The following is a 15987-nucleotide window of genomic DNA, read 5'->3' on the forward strand; positions in this document are numbered from 1 at the left end:
ACTGTACTCTTCAGGGCACTGTGAATGTTACATGAGATAAAACATAGGAAGCACTTATAATGCCTAGCATATAGCAAAGACAGCAAATGCTGATCTTCTTCTAGCACTTATCTGAGAACAGTATTTATGCTGGAAAGGCAGAATGGTGTCTCTTAGAAAGGCATTAAATGAAAGCAGAACTGCTCGAAGATCAGGTGGCCCAGCGGAAGTGTGGCCTCGTGGAGCATCCATCCTGGGAATCCTCGAAGGAATGATGGAGATGGGGATGGTGAGGACACCCCTGGTTGTTTACTGAGCATGTACCAGACAGAGGAGCCTGGTGCTGCTGCACACTGCCATGCACCAAATCAAATCCACGCTCTCAGGACCCCCGTGTTACGGGCCAGGATTGAGGCACAAGCAGCTGATATGATACATCCAAAGTCACATGGACGGCAAGTGACCAGCCAGGACTGACCCAGCAGCCTGGCTCCAGAACCTACACTGTAACCGCTCTGCCATGCTGCCCCCCAAAAAGGAAAGAGGTTAAGCTGAAGCACGACAGACAGACAGACGGACAGACGGACAGACAGACTGGAGAACCTGAGTCCTAGGTCACAGGAGACGTTTCTTCTATTTCCTTATTTTTTCGTACATGCCTTCCTTCCCGGTCTCCCCTTCTCCACCTTGATTCTGTCCCTCACGCTGCCCTCACCACCACCACCTTCCCTCCCCTTTGCAAAGAAGCTCTTGATTTCTTGTATCTTTTCCGTTTCAACCATTTAAACATTTTCGTCTATTTGATTAACGTCAGCTTCATATTTTTACATTCTTCTTGCTTCCTTTTGGGTTGACTCACTCTTTTAGCTATTTTACAAGATGAGCATTGAGTTCCTTTATTTATGTCTTCCTTCATAATGAAGACTTTATTTAGAACAGTATTTGCTGTGTCCATAGGTTGGGTGTGAAGTGCTTTCCTTTTTACGGTTTTCAGTTTTGAATTCCTCTTTGATCTGATGACATTGAGGTATCTAAGGATTAGAGTTGTGTTTTTTCATTTTCAAGCAGGTAAGTTTTTTGGTCATTTTTCTTATTTATTTCTACTTTTACTGGCTTAGGATCAAAAATATGGTCTGTGGTATGTTTAATTTTTTGAATGTATTAGGGTTTGCTTTGTGGCACATGTTTATTAAATGTTTCATGCAAAAAAAACACTGCAGGAACAAAAGGTTCAATATTGTCTGTTAAGACTGAGTTTGCTGATTCCATTATTCACTCTCTCTAGATCTTATTTTTGGTAGTTCTCTCCATCTGTGAAAGATGTTTTATGAATTCCCCCCTTGTAAAATATTTTCATCAAGTTCTCCTTACATTTTTAACACTTTTCATCTTATGTATTTAGCTGCCATCTTATTTGGCACATACAGATTTGTGATAAAAGTGGCCGTAACCATTACACGATAACCTTCTCTTCTGATGTGGTGCTTTTAATGTTGTTTCTTCTCGCCTAACATTAACATTGTGACCATGCTCTATAAATAAGAGAGCAAACACCTGCTTGGTCTAACTGGACGCCAGGCCCTATTCTGCATGCTGTAGGTATGTTAACCCACTTAACCCTCACATAGTACCCTCTGAAGCAGGTACCATTACTATCCCCATTTCATAGGAGGCGAAATCTCGAAGATATTAAGTAGCTTGCCCAAAGCCACAGTTATTCTCGCTCCACAGAATGCCTTCGATCACGACACTGCCTTCTGTTTGCGTTTTCATTCGACCTTTCATCTCACTTTATATAGACAATGTATGTTGCTTCCTCGCTCCTTTTCCTTATTTTGACCGGTTTAATCAGGTTGCCATTCATCGTCCTCCCTCCCCTTGTGAACTGGGGAATGTTCCTGGCCATTGCTATTCCATGAATGTCTCCCTTCCCTTCCCCGCATCCATAACCACACTCGTCTACTCCAGGCTCTGTTCCCGCGCGGTCCTCCCCCTCCTCCAAACGAGACACTCAGCAAACCTCACGCCCACCCTCCTTCACCCTCCAACCCAGATGGCTTATTGGGAAGGATTTTACTTTTCTTCCCTCACCCCAACTCGGCTTTGCTAAAATAACTTGGGACTTCTAGTTGGGTTATAATTAGAATTTTGCTTGTAAAATGTCGCTTCTATTTCAATAATTTTTTCTTCTTTTTTCAGCGCTTCTGTTACCCAGTCCCAGGCATCCTTCAATAGCCATTTACATGAAATACTCTAGGTCTTGTTTTGTGGATCACTGACTACCTTTGGGCTTCTCCTTTTCATTTTCCCCTATCTTAGGGTCTCTGTGTAGACTCCCTAACACTTCCCTTAGATCAGGTGCTTGGATGAAGACTGAATCCCTGCCATGTTGATAATCCTCCTTCCCTCACCCCGAAGGGTGGGGATCATTTGAAAGGGTATGGAATTCTTGACTTCAAGGCCTTTCCTCCCAGTGAACTTCGAGACTGACAGGTCTGGTGCTTCTTCCTCTCTACACTTCTCGGCTCCTTATACCTAGAAGTTTGTAAGATTTTGTTCCTCTATTTTGGAGTTCAGTTTTATCAGAATGTACCTAAGTGTGGATTTTTTTTTTAAATTTCAATTCTACCTGGAACTCAGTGAAATTTTCAATCTGTTGTCTCAGATTATTCTTCTATGTAGCTATTGTTTCTTCTCCATCTGTTTCTTTGTCTCCTTCTGGAACTCCAATTACTCACATGCCCTAGATCTGTCCCCTGAGTCTTCTCTTTCCCCTCATGGTTTCTCTCTCTTTGTATTTGGCCCTGATGTTCCAGCATCTCTTCTACTTTGCCTTGTGGGCAACTAATTCATGCACGTAATCATCCTTGCCTCTAGCTCATCCACTGACTTTTAAAAAATTTAAGTTCGAGGGAGAAATTTTATGCCGTACCCAGATCTCCTAAGCGTCCTGTCTTAGTCAGCTGGGGCTACAAGAACAAAATGCCATAGACTGAGTGGCATTTGAACAACAAACATCTATTTCTCGAAGTTCTAAGGCTGGGAAGTCTGAGATCAGGGTGCCAGCACAGTCTGTTCCGGGGCGGGGGCGGGGGGGTTCTTTCCCTGGCTTGCAGATGGCTGTCTGCCTTCCTTCTCACTGTGTCCTCACAGTGGAGAAACAAAGCAAACGAGCAAACAAACAAATAAAAAGCAGAAATAGACCCATAAGTAAAGAACAAACATGGTTGCCGCAGTGGAGGGGTGGGGGATGGGCAAAAAGGGATGAAGGGGAGTGGGGGGCGCAGGCTTCCAGGTATGGAATGAGTACATCACCAGGATACGAAGGCACAGCCTGGGGGATACAGTCGCTGACACTGGAACAGCTCGCATGGTGACAGAGGGTAGCCACCCTTGTGGCGCACACAGCACAACATACAGACGTGTGCACAGATGTACCTAAGTTGTTTCTGTGCTGCCTTTTCTCAACTCTTCTTTTTTAAGTATGCAGACAACTGCACTTACATACATTTTTTTAGGATTTTCAAACTCCCTGGTAAAAAAGCAGAAATTAGCAATGTGAGGCCTTTGTGTTTTCCTTACTGGAGACCCAGTTGGAGCCAGTAGAGATGGGAGTGACAGTAAAACAGAATATTTCACTGAGAGGAATTTGGAACTGCTAGACCTATCTGTTATTTGCTATAGTTTCCAGTTTTTTCTGAATGAAGAAAGCTCTATTAAGAAGAATGCAAACCAGCTACAATACCTGTGAATGACAAAACGTTAGTCATCTGAACACATTCTTGTAAGAAAACTTCAGATCTGACTAATCTGGTTCTGACACTCTCCCACTGATGAAAAGGCGCTGGTGTTGCCTTTTCATAGGAAGTAACACTTACTCGTTATAGTTTATAGAAAGCAGTACGTATTTTTTATATGTAATGCTTCAAACCTTTGTTTATTATAAGGCTTAAGACCAGGGGTTCTCAAGCATCTTTAGGGTGCATAAGAATCCCCAGGTGGCTTGTTAAATACACAAATCCCTGGGCCCCACCCCCAGAGAGCCAAAGCTAGGGTATGGGCTCAGAAAGGCAGAAGTTCAAGGCCCACAGACCCCTGGAAGAACACTGCATCAGATGCTACAGAAATGACAAAGACTATAACCAATCCTACTTCATCTGAGTTGTCTCTCAACCAAGAAATCACTAAGCAAATAAAATGAACAGCAATCCACAAAAGGGGTGTGAAAAATAATTAAACAACACGGTTTTTAAAGGTTCAATCTTTCTAGTAAGCAAAGAAACAGAAAATAAAAGTCATACCATGATAATGCACCACTGTGGTGTGTTGATAATGGGGGATGCTCTACAAGGGTGGGGACAGGGAGTCTATGGGAACTCCGTGCTTTCTGCTCAGTGTTGCTGTGAGCTTACACTTCCACTAATGAAGTCTACTGAAAATTAAAAATTAAAAAATCATACCATTTTCTTATATTAAAAAAGCAAATATTCTTAATTTATAATACTAAAATGTATGTCGAAATTAAAAATGCACAGTTGGCCCTTCCTGATACATCTTTCTGGGACATGATCCATCAAAATATATTCACAATGTTCATAACCTTTGATCCAGTAACTCTAGCTCTTGAAATTAATCTTAAAGGAAATAATAACAAAACTGACAACGTATACACAAAGATATCTTCCTAGTAAGATATACCCAGTATTTTCCAAGGTATCTATAAATTATTGTGCAACCAGTTAGAAGTTTGTGGAGAGGGGCGCCTGGGTGGCTCAGTCGTTAAGCGTCTGCCTTCGGCTCAGGTCATGATCCCAGGGTCCTGGGATCGAGCCCCGCATCGGGCTCCTTGCTCCGCGGGGAGCCTGCTTCTCCCTCTCCCACTCCCCCTGCTTGTGTTCCCTCTCTCGCTGTGTCTCTCTCTGTCAAATAAATAAAATCTTTAAAAAAAAAAAAAAAAGAAGTTCGTGGAGAGCTTTTAAAAATAAGAGAAAATGTGTACAATTTAATATCAAGCAAAAAGAAAGGGTACAAAATAAATATACAGCATGATTCCAGCTGTGTATAAGATACACATAAAATAATACTAGAATATTAACGTTTTGCTACTCTCTAGAGGGGGATTATGTTTGCTTCCTCTTTTTCTGTATTTTCCACAAAGGCCTTACATTATTTTTATAACCAGAAAAAAGTGTGTGTGAGTGTGTTTTAATGCTTACAAATAAGAAAAGCCCATTTAACTTCCAGAATTCTTAAGCAGATGAATAAGATATTGTATCAGGAGTGCTTTCTTTGAATAATATGGAAAAGAATTACATCAAAACTTAATGCAGTATTCACGTTACTGAAAAGTTATGTGAAAACACAAGGTATTAGAGAAGTCTCTGATGAAGCCTCGGAAAAACAGACCCTCCGTACCGCCAGTCAGGTTCCCTAATTTGTCATTTTGGAACAATGTATCAAAGTGATGTGTTTACTTTAAAAAGGTTACATCCCTACTCTATCATCGCCACTCCATTATTGTCGATTCAACTCAAGAACCTATTCTCTGCATGTCCATCATGTGCTGTGCCCCAGGCCTGCCTTCAGGGAGGGAACTCAGCTGCAGCAGCAGACTACAGAGTGGTAAGTGCATGGCCTAAAACCATACAGTAATGTTTCACAGAGCAAAGAGACACTTGGAAAAAGTGATATCCCAAATCTTCATTTATTTTTTCGAAGATATGACCTATCTTTACAAAATCTCCCTTCCTGAAGACAGTAGGAAATGGCGCTCCCGTATGAGCCCTACGACACTGTATCATGCTGTGCATCCAAAGGTGATATGGACCCATGCCCACCCCTGGACCTCGCCCACCCAGACAAGTTAGTATTGCCTACGGATGGCCTGGAAAGAAACAGCTCTGCTTGTTTCTCCTTCTCCAACTCTTCCCAGATTTGTGAGGATTTGGAAAAGAAAGTATAACTCCAGTATCACCTGGAGAAAGGCCCAACTACAACAGGGCGGGGCCTCATAACATAGTATCTCCCTACATGGCTTTTTCATCTTTACAACAGGACTTAAAACTTCCCAGAGTTCCAGCTTCATATCAAACTGCCTTCTTGACATTTCCATATGGACATTCAAGGGGTCCCTACAATTTGCCAAGTCCTAAACGAAGTCTCTGTGCCTTCAATGTGCCAGAAGTCCTGTCAGGTCTACCTCCAAAACAGATCCAGAACCCATCCACTTCTCCCCATCTCTACCATGACTCCTCTCATCCTAATCACCTTGGCCCTCTACTGCCACGGCAGCCCCCAATCCATCTCCCTGCCTCCATTCTTGTTCCCTTACAACTCTTCCCCGTATAGTAGGCAGAGTGATCTTTTTGAAACACAAATCAGTCTGTAAGCAACAGGAGGGCAAGGGTTTTTGTCTGTTTTATTCACTAATCTTTCCCTAGAACCAAGTGTTTGAATTAAGTCCCTTTGCTTAAAATTAAATAATGGCTTCCCATTTCCAAACTCCAGACTTCCCATCATAACTTCCAAGGCTAAAGATCTGGTCCTATTCCCACACACCCCACCCACCTGCCCCACTCATTCCATGACACTCCAATCCCATTGGTCCTTTTTCTGCTCCTCAAATATGCCAAGCTTCTTTCTGCTTATGGCCTTGGAATCTGCAGCTTCCTCTCTCTGGAATGTTCTCTGCCCTGTGTGTCTCCTCCCCCCACACTACCACCTTGGCTTGGCTGGCCCCCTCTGTCACTCAAATCTCAGTTCACACGTTACCTAACCCACCCTCTTCCTGGAACAGCCCCACAATCACTCTCCTTCATGTTACCAGAGCACCGGACTGAGGCTGAAATTACCTTGGTTACTTAGTGTTTACTGGCTATAAACCCTACTAGAATATGCAGCAGGCCGAAGAGCAGGGGCCTTGCATGTCTAGTCACTACTGTAACCCCAGTGCTCCTAACAATGCCTGGCTCCCAACAGAGATCAATTACGTTAGCTCTGTGTTCTAGGACTTGGTCTTCCACATTCAAGTCTCAGAGATTATATTTAGCCAGTGTCCAGAGGTAATCAGGCCCTCAAAGATGGACTTGGGCAAGCTTAAATGTATTAGTGACAAGGGCAGAGAGCAGAACACCAATTTGTTAATTTACACTGAAAAAACTCTATCAACAGAACTGAATAAATACTCAAACTGCATTCAATTCACTGTTTTCTCCCTCTAGAGTCAAGTCACACGACAAGCCACATCTAGTGGGTAGACTCAAAACAAACTGAATTTTGATAATGGGATGGTTAATTATATGTCAACCTGACTGAGCCAAGGGATGCTCAGATAACTAGTTAAACATTATTTCTGGGTGTGTCTGTGAAGGTGTTTCCAGAAGTGATTAGCATTTGAACTGGTAGATGTCCTTCCCAAAGTGGGTAGGCATCATCCAATCCTTTGAGAGCCATGGTAGAACAGAAAGGAGGAGGAAGGTGGCATTCCCATTCTGCCTGAGCTGGGACATCCATCTTGTCCTGCCCCTCAGCACTTCTGGTACTCAAACTTGTACCAAAGTCTACACTCTTAGCTCTCTGGCTCCCAGGCCTCAGGACTACACCACTGGCTTTCCTGGGTCTCCAGCTAGCAGATGGTAGATGGTAAGATTTCTCAGTCTCCATAATCATGTGAGCCAATACCTTATAATAAATAAATAAATAAATAAATAAATAAATCACCTATTGGTTCTGTTTCTCTGGAGAACCCTGACTAATACAGATAACATCAAAGTCCCTCTGCTGATAAACCTGTTTCAATGGGACAAGATCACAGCTGCGGGCTGAAATTCCCTGTTTAGATAAAATATATGAAGTCCGGCAGCCTAGACTCTCTTTGCTGACGGTGCTAGATGCACACTAAACCAAGTTTCCATCTGTGCATCCAACTATATGCTAACATGATTGTCCACACCTCTGCTGTGACAAGCTAATAAGGCACAACTCTGCAGTATCACTTGAGTTCAGGGAAAACTCTCCAGTAGCCCATCTGCAGATTATTAAACTAGCAAATCCTGTACAATCGAATCAACAGGCGAGGGCCCGACACAGTTTCCCCTAACCTAACTAGGTCAAAGCCACCCCACACCAGACAGACATTATGAAGCCTGAGCACGTGGAAATCAGGAGTAGGTCTGCCGATCCCGCCCAGCAAGGTAGCAGACCCCACTGCCTGGCTCCCCAAAGTCTAAAGACACAGTGAAAACCCTCAGCATGGGGGGTCTCAACCACTTCCCAAGCCATCAAAGTGTCACGGAAGGGGAAGCTTACCACCAACAAGAGGGCCGTGGACTGCTTATCAGGAGTCGGCCTCTGGAGATTGATAAAATCTTAAAGACAATACAGATAATCTAGACATGTTTAATTCATAGTTGACCACATTACCTCTTCTAAATTTACAATGATGACGATTATTTGTGGAATGTTTCCAAGGAATAAATAATTGATAACATACTCCACATCATAAGGCAAACTGCCAACGGAGACAATGGGTGGGGATGCATTAAAACAATAGATTCTTTCATTCAACATTTATCAAGCACCTACTGTGTACTAGCACACAAGAGTCATCTGTTTTGATACTGGAATCTGCTGATAAAATATGGGCAATTACAGGGTTTTGGAAGGGCCAGGGTCCCCCAGAGCCTTTGATTATGAAACATTTTTTGAGTTCCTACTATGTGCTAGACAGTGTGGTAGGTGCTAATAATAGAAAAATTAAGATCCAGTTCTAGCTCTTGAGGATCACATAGGCTAGTTTGACAATATATTTTACTTTTCTTCCTGTGTACTATGATCAGAGTCACATGACAGAGAATCATAAAGACTTATCAAGGCAAATTTGCCAAGATACAGTATTAACATACCTCAATTTGAATAGCTCTATTAAGAGTCTGGAGTGAACTTTACATCTTGAGATGGCTACAGCTTTAGTTTTGTGATACAAAATCATCCACGGGGACAGATTTTAACAAAACAAATACCCAGTAAAATTTTATTTATTGAACTGAAAAACAAATGTAAACCAGTAATAAGAATAATTTTAAAACCAGGCAATTCACTGAAGAAATTCATTAAAAATCTAAAGACAAGGGTGCCTGGGTGGCTCAGTTGGTTAAGCAACTGCCTTCAGCTCAGGTCATGATCCCAGAGTCCTGGGATCAAATCCCACATTGGAATCCCTGCTCAGCAGGGAGTCTGCTTCTCCCTCTGACCTTCCCACCTCTACTGCTTTCTCTCTCTCTCTCAAATAAAATCTCAAAAAAAAAAAAAAAAAAATCTAAAGACAAGGGGGCACTTAGGTGTCTCAGTCCGTTAAGTGTCTGACTCTTGATTTTGGCTCAGGTCATGATCTCAGGGTCCTGGGATCAAGCCCCATATTGGGGATCGAGCCCCACATTGGGCATCATGCTCAGTGGGGAGTCTGCCTGAGATTCTCTCTCTCCCTCTCCCTCTGCCCCCCTCCACGTTCCTTCTCTCTCTCTCTCTCAAATAAATTTAAAAATCTTAAAAAAAAAAAAAAAAAAAAAAAAAAGGAAAAAAGAATTTAAAGACAAGGGGCACCCGGCTGGCTTAGTCGGTAAAGCATGCAACTCTTGATCTTGGGGTTGTGAGTTCAAGTCCCACACTGGGCATAGAGCCTACTTAAAAAAAAAAAGAAAAAAAGAATCTATAGTCAAAAATATATCTCTCATGTCATTTAAATATGGTTTGAATATCTTCACACCTCTTTTCTTTAAATATGCAAATATTGCCTTTGCATAATACCCACCATCCCAATTTTATACTACTTATAAAGACTCCTTTTAGTATTTTTTAAATTTTAATCTACACCCTGGTTTTGCTTTAACAAGTTTTGGCTACAATGTGGCAATTCTGATATCTCATCAAGCCTCCTAATTTTAGTTATGTTTGGGTAAACATGCTTGGACTCATAATATATATAAAACCATATAATTAGTGTTTCATATTGGAGTCTATTAAATTTCCAAACTTCCTTCTGTTACTTTACAATGATATAGAGTTATTACCAGTTATAAAAAGTAAATGCTCATACATGCAAAGTACATTTTTATCAGAATCAGATTTTACTCAGTTTTTCCTCTCTACAACGGAAATCATCTTTTCATTTGCAAAACCACAAATCCAAAAATATATGTAAATGGAAAAGAGTGCTGTCTGGTTCAGACAAGAATAATCATTACATACAACGTGTTTTGGATGGAAAAACAGCAGAATTGAAATTACTTTAAAACTCACTACATTGTAAATCGCTCAAAAATCACATTTTAAAAACACATCTTAAGGAAAACAATTAGCAAAAGCCTACAGGACTGATGACTGGATTTGCAGGGATGTTTGCTAATAACTATAATGGAGCAGTTTAATGAACTTGCATCAAAGGAATGATGGGGTGGGAGAGAACTCAGTGAGAACTAAAGCTGGAATTACCTACTTTCATGAAGAAATTCTTCCTGAAGGGGTAGAGATACTCAGAAAGCAAAGAATGGTTGAAAAGCACTCCCTGTCACGTTTGAGAGTTGGCTATCTAAGATCAGAGTTCTAGAAGAGCTTCCAAGAGGAAAAGGAACATATTTTTGGATTTTAACAATCTGGGTTTAGTCTCAGCGCTGCCACTTCTTGGCCTTGAGAGCTCAGACAAGTGCCTTCACTTCCCTGGGCCTTGGATGCCTCATCTGAGAAGGTTGCATTCTGCACAGATGACTCCAGGGTCTCTTCTCCTCTTTCTGCTACCAGCAAATCTGCAACTGGCCTCACTATGAATTGGGCATTTATTCACTTAATAAGCATTCATGGCATTTTGCTCCAAACACTGTGCTGGACAATACATAGATGACTCAGACAAGGTTTCTTTCTTTTTGAGGAGTTCACAATCTATTGGAGAAACAGACTTGTAAAGAAACAATGCCAGTCCTATTCAGTAAATGCTGTGGTAACAGTGGCAAGAGCTGGGTGCACAGGGTACCTTTAGGGACAGGGAATTCAAGGCAAAGGAGGAGCTGACAGAGAGGTCTTCTTATAATGAAAAAAACTATTAAATAGCATTTAGGGCTTCACTGAGCTTAGAAATTATGTTTTAAAATGGTTTTGATCATTGTATTAGTACATAGCAGCTACCAAAGAGGAAATTATTCCTTGGCCCCACAGCTGCAGCCAAAGCACTATCACCTTTTACGATGACAGCAAAAATTAAGGCCAGGGTTTTCTTGTTTTGTTTTTTCTTTTTTTTTTTTAATTTTTAAATTTCATTTATTTTTTTAAGCTCTACGCCCAACATGGGGCTTGAACTCATAACCCCAAGATCGAGAGTCCCATGCTCCACTAATTGAGCTAGCCAGGTGCTCCAAGTCCAGGATTTTCTAAGGGCACAGTTACATTCTATGCTTTTACCTGAGAACAGTACTGCCAGAATAGGTTGGCTCCAGTCTCCAGTCTGCCTACCACCCACATGAGCAAAGGGAAGCTAGCAGATTACCTCCAGGGAAATGCTGGGCATGGAAAGAATGGAGAGGTCACAGTATTTTCTGACATGAAACATAGGGGTGTTTATATTTGTTTATGAAACACTTCTTTGCCATTGGTTAAGGGGATGGGAATGTGAGAATCATGATCTATCCCCAACTGCTTCGATTTTATCTATCTCCCTCTCTAGATTTGGGTACAGCAAGGATATCAGCCCCCTAATATATCTCTACCCTTTTCCAAAATTGAAATCCTTAAGTTGGGGTTCTTCAATTTAGTAAAGATGCCAACCTGGGGTTGGCAAGTTATTCAGCCTCTGGGATAAAACTGCTTTAGCACACAAAAAGAAAACTGGAAAGATCATTCTAAATACCAACACCACCTTCCAAAAACATGTAGATTATCTACAGTGATCTTTTAAACTTCCTATGCCCTTCTGATGTCACTTGAGTTCTTTGGTTGCAGGCAATGGAAACCTGACTCTGAGCAAACTTAGGGGAAAAGATGGAATTTATTGGAAGGATTAGGGGAGAGAGGCACATGACCAACAGGGCAGCTGGGGGTCCAGACTGGAAGGGACATAAAAGGTGCTTCCTAGAGTTCAGGGGGCAGGAACACTGGCCAGCGTCCTACAGACACAGCTGCTGCAGGTAAGATGCTCCAACCGTTTCCACTCCTGGGATCGCTCTGTTCAGATTTCAAGTTCCAGGGAGTGAGAGTCTCAATGCTCTGGCTTAATTTATGGGTTCCAATCCTCTCTAGCTAAAAAGGTGATAAGGCACCTGATGAACAGCCATCCAGTTTGTAACCAATGAAAGAAAAGGAAATACCAAAAGGAACTCAAGTTTCTGTAACCAAAAGAAATTGGAGGGGTGCCTGGGTGGCTCAGTCGGTTAAGAGCCTGACTCTTGACATCAGCTCAGGTCATGATCTCATGGTCATGAGATGGAGCACTATGTTGGGCTCTGTGCTGGGCGTGGAGCCCACTTAAGATTTTCTCTCTCCCTCTCCCTCTGCCCATCCTCCTCGCCCTCTCTCCCTCTCTAAAAAAAGAAAGAAAGAAAGAAAAGAAAAGAAAAGAAATTGGATGGATACTGTCAGTCACCAAAACAACAAAGATCCAATACATCCCCTGAATAACAGATATAAAGAATAATCCTTTTCTTTAAACATCATAAGTACAGACATTTTAGAACCCTGAAGACAAATGTATTTTAATTAGGGTAAAATTTCGAGTGAAACCCTGTCCTTGGTAAACGTATGTGAGAATCTCAAGTAATAGCGAAAGTTGGTAACTATGTGGTACACCAGGACCTCACTTAGGTATAAGCTAAGTGAGAATTACCACCAAAAAAAAAAAAAAAACAACTGTGTACACAGTTGCCATCAAAGAGTTGGGATAGCTATATTAATATCAGACAAAATCGAATTTAAGATAAGAAATATTACTATAGAGAAAGACATTTTATTTTATTTTATTTAAAGATTTTATTTACTTGAGAGACAGAGCATAAGCAGGGGGAGGGGCAGAGAAAGGGAGAAGCAGGCTCCCTGCTGAGCAGGGATCTCGATGTGGGGCTTGATCCCAGGACCCTGGGATCATGACCTGAGCCAAAGGCAGATACTTAACCGACTGAGCCACCCAGGTGCCCCGAAAGAGAGACATTTTATAATGATAAAAAGGTCAATATATCGGGGCGCCTGGGTGGCTCAGATGGTTAAGCATCTGCTTTCGGCTCATTTCATGATCCCGTGGTCCTGGGATCCAGTCCCGCATCAGGCTCCCTGCTCAGCGGGGAGCTGCTTCTTCCTCTGCCTCTGCCTCTCTATCTCCCTGTCTCTCATGAATAAATAAATTTTAAAAATCTTTAAAAAAAAAAAGGTTAATATATCATTATGAATGTATATGCACTGAACAACAGAACCCCAAAACACTTGAAGCAAAAACTAACAGAATTGAAAGGAGAAAAAGATAGTTCAACAGTAAGAGTTGGAGACTTAAATAATTAGTAGAACAAGAGTCTCAATAAGTTTAAAAAGATCAAAAATATAAAAAGTATGTTCTCCGCCCACATGGAATTAAATTATAGCTCCACAATAGAAATAGGTTTTGGGAAATCCCAAACCTTTGGAAATTAAACAACAGACTTATAAATAACACATAAGCCAAAAATTAAGTCACAAGTGGAAATTTAAAATATTTTCAACTGAATAAAAACAAAAACACAACATACCAAAATTCATGGGAAGCAGCTAAAGCAGTGCTTAGAGGACACTGTATAGCTTTAAACACCATTATCAGAAAAGGCTTAAGATCTCAAACCAATTACCTAAGCTTCCACCTTAAGAAACTAGAAAAAGAAAAGCAAACTAAATAAGAGCAAGCGGGAAAAAAGGAAATCATATGGAGTTCAAATCAATGAAACAGAAAACAGAAAAGCAAGAGAAAAAAATGAATAAAACTGAGAGTTGGTTCTCTGCAATGATTAATGACTCAATATGGCAAAGATAACAATTCTCCCCAAATTGGTCTCTACATTCAAAGCAATTTCTGTCAAAATATCAGGAGGCTTGCAACTAAGAAAGAGATTTACTTTCACCAATGTGTATCACAGAACTCTTCCACACTTAAATTTTTTCATAATTATGTAATAATTAAAATAATTATATAATTACAAAGAATTTTTCAGTAGGCTTTTCTACAGAAAACAAGCTGATCCTAAAATTTATATGAAAATGCAACCGCCCTAGAAAAGCCGAACCAATTTTGAAAAAGAAAACAAAGTTGGAGGACCAAAGTACCTGATTTCAAAATGTACTGTAAAGCTAGAAATTAATTAAGGCAACGTGGTATTGCCATAGGAAAACCATACAGATCAGCAGAATCCAGAAAGAAACCCTTATATTTTATGGTCAATTGATTTTCAACAAAGGGACAAATGGGAAACTTTTCCTTGGGTATCCATATGGGGGAAAAAATAACTTAGACCTGTATTTCATTTTTTACATGAAGAGGAACTGAAGGTAGATCACAAACCTAACTGTAAGAACTAAAACTAAAGCTTTAGAAGAACACATAGGAGAAAATCTTTGACCATGGGTTAAGTAAGCAGTTTTTTTTTTTTTTTTTGAAGATTTTATTTATTTATTTGATAGAGAGACAGCGGGAGAGGGAACACAAGCAGGGGGAGTGGGAGAGGGAGAAGCAGGCTTCCCGCCGAGCAAGGAGCCGGATGTGGGGCTCCATCCCAGGACCCTGGGATCATGACCTGAGCCGAAGACAGACACTAGACAATTGAGCCACCCAGGCACCCCAAGCAAACAGTTCTTAAGACACAACACTAAACACTAAAAGTACAAACTGTAAAAGAAAAAACTGGTAAGCTGGACTTTATTAAAATAAAAAAATGTACTTCAAAAGACACCATTAGGAAAATGAAAATACAATGGGAGAAAATATTTGCAAATCACATATATGATAGGGGATTTGTATCTAGACTATATTAAGAACTTTTACAACTCAGTAATAAGACAAATAACCCAATTTAAAAATGGGTTCTAATACATGCCACAACATCAAGCTAAGTGAAATAACCCAGACACAAAAGAATACTATATGGTTCCACTTATATGGCGTACCTAGGATAGGCAAATTCATAGAGACAGAAAGCAGAACAGAGGTTACCAGGGGCTGAGAGGAGTGTGGAATGGGAAAAATGTTTCTGTTTGGGATGATTGAAAAGTTCTGGAAGTAGGTTATAGTTACGGTTGCATACAGTGGTAAATACCTTACCACAATTTAAAAATTAATTTTAAAAAATGGGCAGAAGACTTGGGTAGACATTTCACCAAAGCAGACATGCAAATGACCAGTAAGTACATGAAAAGGTGCTCAGCATCATTAGTCATCAGGGAAATGCAAATTAAACTACAGTGAAATACCACTACACATCCACTGTAATGACTATAATCCAAGAGAGATAATACCAAGTGATGATAACAATGTGGAGAAATGAGAAATCTCATACATTGCTGATGAGACTGTAAAATGTGTATAGCCACTTTGGAAAATTATTTTGCTATGTTTTAAAAAGTTAAATATAAGCAGGGCGCCTGGGTGGCTCAGTTGGTTAAGCGTCTGCTTTCGGCTCAGGTCCTGATCCCAGGGTCTTCGGCTCAGGTCCTGATCCCAGGGCCCTGGGATCGAGCCCCACATCGGGCTCCCTGCTCTGTGGGAAGCCTGCTTCTCCCTCTCCCTCTGCTGCTCCCCCTGCTTGTGCTCTCTCGCTCTCTCTCTGTTAAATAAATAAATAAAAATCTTAAAAAAAAAAAAAAAGTTAAACATAAGCTTACTTTAAGACCCAGGAATTCCACTCCTAGTAATTTACCCAAGAGACATGAAAACATGTCCACACAGGCTTGTACACAAGTGTTCATTCATGGCAGCTTTACTCATAATAGCTAAAACCTGGAGACAATCCACGTGTT

General features: G+C 41.0%; 1 protein-coding gene across 3 annotated transcripts in view; it reads right to left on the minus strand.

Moving 5' to 3' along the window:
* FAM81A (family with sequence similarity 81 member A) overlaps positions 1-15987 on the minus strand; it is a 128900-nt gene that overhangs the window by 41575 nt on the left and 71338 nt on the right. The gene's annotated exons all lie outside the window — the stretch shown is intronic.

Source organism: Halichoerus grypus, chromosome 8 (genome assembly GCF_964656455.1).
Source record: "Halichoerus grypus chromosome 8, mHalGry1.hap1.1, whole genome shotgun sequence".
NCBI lineage: Eukaryota > Metazoa > Chordata > Mammalia > Carnivora > Phocidae > Halichoerus > Halichoerus grypus.